This window comes from Hordeum vulgare, chromosome 2H (assembly GCF_904849725.1).
Source record: "Hordeum vulgare subsp. vulgare chromosome 2H, MorexV3_pseudomolecules_assembly, whole genome shotgun sequence".
Classification (NCBI taxonomy): Eukaryota; Viridiplantae; Streptophyta; class Magnoliopsida; order Poales; family Poaceae; genus Hordeum; species Hordeum vulgare.
Genome location: NC_058519.1, coordinates 341,420,775 through 341,428,751, shown reverse-complemented (window position 1 = coordinate 341,428,751; position 7,977 = coordinate 341,420,775). Strand labels below are relative to the sequence as shown.

General features: G+C 45.5%; 1 long non-coding RNA gene across 1 annotated transcript; it reads left to right on the top strand.

The window, feature by feature from the left end:
- The first annotated feature begins 664 nt into the window (after positions 1-664).
- Positions 665-1,805, top strand: LOC123430062. The gene is made up of 3 exons (XR_006622842.1): positions 665-715; positions 1,652-1,711; positions 1,779-1,805. It is a non-coding gene; the product is annotated as an uncharacterized LOC123430062 (long non-coding RNA).
- The last annotated feature ends 6,172 nt before the right edge of the window (positions 1,806-7,977 follow it).

Below are 7,977 nucleotides of genomic sequence, written 5' to 3'. Positions count from 1 at the left end.
GGGGAGACCAAATTTTTATTGCGAGCCCATAATTCCAAAAGCCCACACGGCCACACCCGGGCGCCTCTATCCCGAAACCCTAGCAAGTTCCAGCCGCCATCGTCCCCATGTTCCAGCCGCCTCCATCTCTCCCGATCATTCCCCACCCCATCCAACCCCAATCCACATGTTCCAGCCGCCATCGTCCCCACTTCGGATCCAGAAGGCAGGCCATGGCGGCGGCTAGATCAGTGCCGGGAGAGGATCTACATGAGCAGTTTGTGGTCGGAGGGCCTGGTCGGCCGGCGATGGATGCCGGCGACGGAGGTCTCCTCTCCACGGATCTTTGATGGAGCGGGTGCCTATTTTCCTCTCCACGGATCAAGGTGCTTCCTGACTCCCATCCCTCCTCTCCCTACGATTCATATCGTTCTCCTCATGCCCTGTTCCTCTTTTTATGTTCGTGCTGTAGGCATATCCACTGGATCCATGCGCTCAGTGATTCCTAAGGAGAACGCGGCCATGGCGGGGGAAGACCGGCGGAACAGGCGCGGGCTCGTCCTGCGGGAGGCAGAGGAAGACCTCCTCTAGGAGCTCGTCCGGCAGCGACGGTCCCGTCCTCGATGGCGGCGGCGGCATGGAGGCTAGGGTTTCTGGTGGGGTGGGGGATTCATCAGAGGAGAATGGAGCCTCGCTCACGGATTCTTCTCGGTTCAACCAGCGAACACTCCGACAGGTGCGGCCACAGCGGCAGTGACAGTGGGCTGCTCCTGCTGTTACTCCGTTTTGTGTAGGTCAGCCTATTCTTCATGGCCCATCTTTCAGATTTTGACATGCTTCACACACTCACACTGTCACACACACGTTCTAGCATAAGCATTACACGATTCTTGCACCTGCTTGCGACTTTGAGATGATTTTCCAAAGTTATAGTCAACACACGGTTGTATTATAACTGAGGAGTTAGGTCTACTGCCATAGGTTCGCTTTCCTAATTGCAGATGTACATGCATAAACGGCTCCATTACTATGATATGGTAATAGTTTGAGTGAGCTGACAAATATTTTATCATGGTTAAATTTGATGTTCCTTGCATAACAGCTCTGCTCGTCTTCTTGACGTCATCGGTTACACAAACAAAAAAATTGTTACTCCGATATGGATACATCATGTGTCATATACCAGTAAAAATGTATCTCTAAGTAAGTATATTTGCCCAAAGTATACATGTGCAGTGATCATGCAGTTGATGTGAAATGTTAGATAAATAAAAAGCATTGCTGCCTTACTTAGCTATTGACTTGCTTGCTTGCTTTGTGCCACAACATATCAGTGCAACCTACTGAGTTATATTTGACTTGCCGCTACTACTATGGTTTGCCGGTAATTAGGAGCATTTGTATTATTCAGTGCCAAAATGTAAGTAGGAGTATTTGTATTATTCAGTACTACTATCCAGTGTGAAGAAATTCTACTCAGTGTTGGTCTACTACTATGGTTTGCTGGTAATTAAAGATATATCTAGGTACTTTCTACGTGGGTCATGCATGCTTTGTACTTTCTTTGTTAGTATTACCAAATCCATTATTCATAACAGCTCCCTCGTAGGCAACTTATGCCTTTTTTGTAGTACTACACACTCATTTACACATGTTTGATGTTTCCATCCAGTGACCCGAAAGAGCACACAAGAAAAAGCGCTCGCCCAATCAAACAACACAAGTCTATATTGTAGGTTTCTCTCGTCATGATGGCAGCGCCTCTACTTTGTACGCCAATATTTCAATCGCATGTGTAGGAGGAGAAGGCTTGACGCGCCGTCGGCACTCACTCTAGTGCCCATGGATCCGGCTACCCGCTCATCTGAGGCAAGCACCAAGGCTTCGTAATTTAATTTAGTATGATTGATAACGTAAGGATGTTTCTCTCTTTGTAGTATTTAGAATAGTTGTCAGCCAGCTATCACTATCTTTGTTCGCTCTATTAGTTATATTTCTACACTGATTGGAAACTTAGTCCCCCGTAGCACAATATGTGAAATAGATCAAGCAAAGTTTCAGACTTGTCAGAAAAGAAATTATGGTAGTAAAATTTGAGCATATCACTGATTACATTTTGTTTTATGTTTCATATTTTGGCATCCATGTACTATTTCTGCAACATTCAGACTGGATTGTAGGGGAGAACAAACTTGTCACATTCACACTGATTATGTTATGTTGTATCTAAATGCGGTCTTGGTTGTAAAAACTTACGTGAATATATCTAAATGGTTGAGATGATGTTATAGAATTTAAACGTTTTTACTAACCTTGAGAATGGATAGGAAATGTTATTTGTTATTTGTGAAAATAAATAAATTAGTGACTTGATTGTTTTTCCTTCAATAAATTAGATGACTTGATTGTTTTACTAACGCTGTGCATCCGCTGCAGCTTCCACCTGCAGAAGAGCACCTGCTCCTCGTGCGGCTGCCCCGCCGCCCGCATCCGCAAGTGTAAGTCCATCCCACCCCTAGATCCCACGGTTACTCTGCGCATATGTGAATCAACCTCGCGAATCCGCATGTATTTCACCTCCAATTCTGGCTCCTCTCCTCTTTTGTACACTCAGACATCAAGGCTCTCGCCTGTTTAAAAAAGTTCCCTGAAGAAATCGTGAACGAGTCAAATTCTTTCTTCTATTCCATCGCTTTGGATATTCTTGATCAACGGGTTGTCTGAGCAATATAAGTATTTTTTTAGGATGTATAAAATCTTCATGTATGATGACTATGTACAATATACATAGCTTCCTTTAAAGAAAATATCTAGATTTGGCCCACATGTTATTACTGTTTGAATTGTTACTAGAGACGCAGAACAAAATTTGAGGGAGTACTTGTTATTACTGTTTGAATCTGAGGGATTACTTGTTATTACTGCTTTAGGATGTATAAAATATCTATGTACAATCTGAGGGAGTACTTGTTATTACTGTTTGAATTGTTACTAGAGACGCAGAACAAAATTTGAGGGAGTACTTGTTATTACTGTTTGAATCCGAGGGAGTACTTGTTATTACTGCTTTAGGATGTATAAAATATCTATGTACAATCTGAGGGAGTACTTGTTATTACTGTTTGAATTGATTTACACACTACTTCTCTAGCATCCTAGATAATCCTAGATGTTCAGTAAACTAAAAGTGTTTTCTCTCTTCTATGAGATGCACTTCCTTGCATCATTCCAGAAAGCACGGGAGGAGAAGCTATTCTTCCTCCAAATCTGATAGTGAATCAGAGAGCGACTGTGATCGTAAACACACAGGAAGAGGAAGGACCGCAAAAGGCAAAGGAAACATGGCCACTCTGACTCTTGATGGTGCCAGGAGGCGCAAGCATAGGTCAAAGAGGAGGTATTCAGACTCTAGTGATGAGAGTGACAGCGACAACTACAATAGTGAATCTGAAGAAAATATACATTGTATTGTATATGCTACTGAAATAAAATATACATTTTATTTGCAATCAATAGATGACTATGCAGGATGATGTATTGTATTTGATGTGATATGCTACTGAAATAAAATATACATTTTATTTGCAATCTTTTATTCTATTGTACTTATTTTTAATGGGCCTATCCTGGGATATGCGTGCTTCTAGCAAAAAAAATGCTTCAACCCAAACAAATCACACATTTTCAATAGTAAAATAGGTATTGGGCCAGGCCCATGTAGCTAGATTGGTGGACAGCGATCTGAAATTTATGATGATTCCATTTGGTCACTACCAATGCCACGTCAGCTTGGCCACGTCAGATCCTACGTGGCTCACACAAATAAGTAATGACCAAGTCAAAATTTTGGTCGATAGAGACCCGCGACCAAAATTTTAGAAAAGGTCATGTTTGTTCATTCTTGACGGCCAACTGTCGACGTTGTAAATTTGGTCAAAAAACGGTCAATAAACAACAACAATGACGAATCAATGACCAATATAGGGAGTCATAATTGACCTTATTTCTTGTAGTGGTGTTACAGGAACGCTTGTTGTGGAGTGTCGTCTTGCCACGGTGCGCTTCTAAGGACGGATCATGAGTACACCCTTAGCGGCACTACGCTCGTCAAGGCTAACCTGCTATCCTTGCCGCGATCACCAGGGCGGGTCCCTCCTGGTGTGCAACTAGTCTATCAAGGGCTCAACCACGTGGAAGTCTTCTCATATGGGCATGCTTTAGATAGTAGGGAAAGGTTTTACTTATCTTTTACTTCCCCCACCGGCTTTCTTGGTGCGAGGTGGTAGCCTTGGACGCATCCGTGGGTCCTTCTGCCCGCTCCTACTCCCCCTTTCCTTCCCCCGGGATGACTTGCACAATCGGAGCGCTCTGCCAGGATGCCCAGCTTTCCTTTGAGAAAAAAGCAATATCAAACAGGATGCCTAGAGGGTGTCAGCAGTTTAGCAATGTTTCTATGTCGGCTATAGTCTACCACAACGATCCACATGATAAGCATAATGTAAATATGCGATTAAGCAGAAAGAGTTGTAGAATTTTTAATCTTATTTAACTACGCACAGGGTTATCACCTGGCTTTGTACAAAGGATTACACACGTTGTTGCGAGACTTGTACAAAAGTGGTTGCCGGGGGGCCATACAACGCGCCTTCCGGGTAGAACTTGCGAAGATGCTCGGTATTCCACGAGTTCTGCATCGGAGTGCCATCCTCGGTCTCTAGGCAGACTACGCCAGGCCTGCTGACTCATACCACCCGTTAAGGGCCTTCCCACTTCGGCATCAACTTGTTTGTTCCCTTTATAGACTGAATCCATCGGAGGACAAGATCGCCTTCCTCAACAATCCTGGCACGCACCTTGAAGCTGTGGTAGCGGCACAGGGCATGCTGGTAACTAGCAGCATGTAGTGCGGCCTGGAGACAGTCTTCCTTGAGGAGTGTGGCATCGCCATGTCGTAACCGCTCTTGCTGGTCCTCGTCAAAGGCAGCACTCTCGGTAACCCATATGTAAGTTCTGTGGGGAGAATTGCCTCCGCCCCGTAGACTAGGGCGAAGGAGGTCTCATGAGTTGCTCGATTTGGTGTCGTTCTCGTTGACCAAAGAACCACCGGGACTTTGTCAATGCGGTGTCTTCCGTGCTTGCGGAGTTTGTCAAAAGTCCTTGTCTAGAGGCCCCGCAACACTTCAGCATTTGCCCTCTCTACTTGCCTGTTTATCTTGGGGCGAGCAACAGAGGCGAAGTAGACCTTGACGCCAATGTCTTGACAATACTGCATGAAAGTTCTTCTAGTGAAATGTGTGCCATTATTGGTGATGACCCGATTCGGGACCCCGAAACAGTGGACAATCCCTCTAACGTACTTGACCGCTGCCAACGTCCTCACCTTTCTCACTAGCTCTACCTTGGTCCACTTCGTGAACTTGTCGATGGCAACGAACAAGAACTGGAAGCCCCTGGAAGCATCAGGGAGGGGTCCGACGATGTGGATCCCCCGGACCGAGAAAGGCCAGGAGAGCGATACGATTTGAAGGGCTTGTGTTGGTTGATGTATCTGCTTGGTGTGGTATTGGCATGCTTCACACGTTGTTACCACTGCCAAGGCGTATTGAAGGGCTATGGGCCAGTAGAAGCCTTGCCGGAATGCCTTCCCTGCAAGGACTCGTGATCCTATGTGGGAGCCACAAATTCCTTCATGTATCTTTGCCAATAGCCGATGACCTTCCTCTCGGGTCATGCACCTCAATTTCACCCCATTACGCCTCCGCCTGTACAAGTCATTGTCCACTAACTGGTACATGCTGTTAGGGAACGTTGCATGGGAAACAAAAAATTTCCTACGCACATGAAGACCTATCATGGTGATGTCCATCTACGATAGGAGATTAGATCTACGTACCCTTGTAGATCGCTCAGCGGGAAGCGTTAAGAAACGCGGTTGATGTAGTGGTACATCTTCAAGATCTGTCCCTCGAACCGTCCCATGATCCGTCCCATGAACCATCTCATGATCCATTCCACGATCCGTCCCAATGTAGCGCCGAACGGATGGCACCTCCGCGTTCAGCACACGAATAGCTCGATGACGATCTCAGCCTTCTTGATCCAGCAAGCAAGATGGAGAAGTAGATGAGTTCACCGACAGTGTTACGGCGCTCCGGTGATGGTGATGATATACTCCTGCAGGGCTCCGCCCAAGCTCCGTAGAAAACCGATCTAGAGGTAAAACTATGTGGAATTGGCTAGAGTTGCACGTGCCAAAGTTGTGTCTCAAAAATCCCTAAAGCACAAATATACATAGGAGGAGGGGAGGGGCTAGCCTTAGGGCACAAGGGCCCCAAGGGTGCGCCGGCTGCCAGGGAGGAGGAGGACTCCTCCTCCAATTCGGTTTGGGAAGAAGGAGTCCTCCTCTTCCTTCCCACCTCCCTCTTTCCTTTTTTTTCTTCTTTTCCTTTGGTATTTTTACATGTGGCGCCATAGCCCTCTTGGGATGACTCCACTAGCCCACTAAGGACTTGGTGCGCAACCCTAGGGCCTTGGGCTCACTCCCGGGTGGGTGGGGCCCTCCCGGTAAACACCCGGAACCCATTCGTCACTCCCCCTACACTGCTGGGATTGCCCGAAACTTTCCGGTGACCACATGAAACCATCCTATATATCAATCTTCATTTCCGGACCATTCCGGAAACCCTCGTGACGTCCGTGATCTCATCCGGCACTCTGAACAACATTCGGTAACGACACATATAACTCAACTATACTAAAAGATCATCGAACCTTAAGTGTTCAGACCCTGTGCGTTCGAGAACTATGTAGACATGACCCAAGACACTCCTCGATCAATATCCAATAGCGGGACCTAGATGCCCATATTGGATCCTACATATTCTCAGAAGATCTTATCGGTTGAACCTCAGTGTCAAGGATTGATATAATCCCGTATGTCATTCCCTTTGTCCTTCGGTATGTTACTTGCCCGAGATTCGATCGTCGGTATCCGCATACCTATTTCAATATCGTTACAGGGAAGTCTCTTTACTTGTCCCGTAATACAAGATCCCGTGACTTACACTTAGTCACATTGCTTGCCAGGCTTGTGTGTGATGTTGTATTACCGAGTTCGCCCCGAGATACCTCTCCGTCACACGGAGTGAGAAATCCCAGTCTTGATCCATACTAACACAATAGACACCTTCGGAGATACCTGTAGAGAACCTTTATAGTCACCCAGTTATGTTGCGACGTTTGATACACACAAGGTATTCCTCCGGTGCTAGTGAGTTATATGATCTCACGGTCAAAGGAATAAATACTTGACACGCAGAAAACTATAGTAGTAAAATGACACGATCGATATGCTACGTTCATAGTTTGGGTCTAGTCCATCACATGATTCTCCTAATGATGTGATCCAGTTATCAAGTGACAACACTTGCATATAGCCAGAAAACCTTGACTATCCTTGATCAACTGGCTAGCCAACTAGAGGCTTTCTAGGGACATTATGTTTTCTATGTATCCACACATGTATCTATGTTTTCATTCAATACAATTATAGCATGGATAATAAAAGATTATCTTGTAACAGGAAATATAATAATAACTTTTTATCATTGCCTCTAGGGCATATTTCCAACGGTCTCCCACTTGCACTAGAGTCGATAATCTAGTCCTCACATCACCATGCGATTTACATTGTAATAAATCTAACACCCATAGAGTTCTGGTGTTGATCATGTTTTGCCTGTGGAAGTGGTTTAGTCTGCGGGTCTGCTACATTCAGATCCGTGTGCACTTTGCAAATATTCAGTCCTCTCCTTCCATGTAGTCGCGGATGAGGTTGAAGCGTCGTTTGATGTGCCTGGTCTTCTTGTGAAACCTTGGTTCCTTTGCTAAAGCAATGGCACCAGTGTTGTCACAGAACAGAGTTATTGGATTTAGTGCGCTTGGCATAACTCCAAGATCTGTCATGAACTGCTTCATCGAGACACCCTCCATTGCTGC